Below are 1,502 nucleotides of genomic sequence, written 5' to 3' on the forward strand. Positions count from 1 at the left end.
GCGAGTGTAGCAAAATGCTTGTGCTTCTAGTTCCGACAGTGCAGAAATATCTAACAATTCCACAACTATCTAATACACACATCTAAGTAAAGGAATGGAATAAGAATATATAAATATATGGATGGGCAATGACAGAGCAGCATAGGCAAGATGCAATAGATGGTATAAAATACAGTATATGTGTATGAGATGAGTAATGCAAGATATGTAAACATTAAAGTGGCATTAAAGTGACTAGTGATCCATTTATTAAAGTGGCCAATGATTTCAAGTCTATGTAGGCAGCAGCATCTGTGTTAGTGATGGCTGTTTAGCAGTCTGATGGCCTTGAGAAAGAAGCTGTTTTTCAGTCTCTCGGCCCCAGCTTTGATGCACCTGTACTGACCTCGCCTTCTGGATGGTAGCGGGGTGGTTAGGCAGTGGCTCGGGTGGTTGTTGTCCTTGATGATATTTTGGCTTTCCTGTGACATCGCGTGCTGTAGGTGTCCTGGAGGGCAGGTAGTATGCCCCCGGTGATGCGGTGTGCCGACCGCACCACCTTCTGGAGAGCCCTGTGGTTGTGGGCGGTGCAGTTGCCGTACCAAGCGGTGATACAGCCCGACTGGATGCTCTCAATTGTGCATCTGTAAAAGTTTGTGAGGGTTTTGGGTGACAAGCAACATTTCTTCAGCCTCCTTAATGATACACTTGGAGGGTTCTATGGTGTTGAATGCTGAGCTACAGTCAATGAACAGCATTCTTACATAGTTATTCCTCTTGTCCAGATAGGTTAGGGCAGTGTGATGGCGATTGCATTGAAGTGGGTCTAGGGTGACAGGTAAGGTGGAGGTGATATGATCCTTGACTAGTGTCTCAAAGCACTTTATGATGACAGGTGAGTGCTACGGGCGATAGTCATTAAGTTCAGTTACCTTTGCATTATTGGGTACAGGAACAATGGTGGCCATCTTGAAGCATGTGGGGACAGCAGACTGGGATAGGGAGAGATTGAATATGTCTGTAAACACACCAGCCAGCTGGTCTGCGCATGCCCTGAGGACGCGCTAGGGATGTGTCTGGGCCCGCAGCCTTGTGAGGGTTAACATGTTTGAATGTCTTACTCACGTTGGCCACGGAGATGGGAGAGCCCACAGTCCTTGGTAGCAGGCCGCGTCAGTGTCACTGTATTGTCCTCAAAGCGGGCAAAGTAGGTGTTTAGTTTGCTACCATTGCAGCTTACTTCCCGTCAGATAGGTAGCAGCATGGCTTCATTGTTGTACTGTGTGACCTCGAATTTTGATTTGGAGCACAAGTGCGCCTAGAAAAAATCTGACGGGAAGTGAGCTGCAATGGCATCTTGGTATCAAATCCTAGATGCCATTGCCTGGCGTTGTGCCCTTGAGTTGATCAGATCCCTGGTTTAAAATCGGAAGCAATATTTCGTTTGGACCTTGTGTGCAATTGACCAATACAGTGATCGCATAATCTATATTAATCTATTGTAGATTGAATTGCAATGCCCT

This window comes from Salvelinus alpinus, chromosome 2 (assembly GCF_045679555.1).
Source record: "Salvelinus alpinus chromosome 2, SLU_Salpinus.1, whole genome shotgun sequence".
In the NCBI taxonomy this organism is placed as follows: domain Eukaryota; kingdom Metazoa; phylum Chordata; class Actinopteri; order Salmoniformes; family Salmonidae; genus Salvelinus; species Salvelinus alpinus.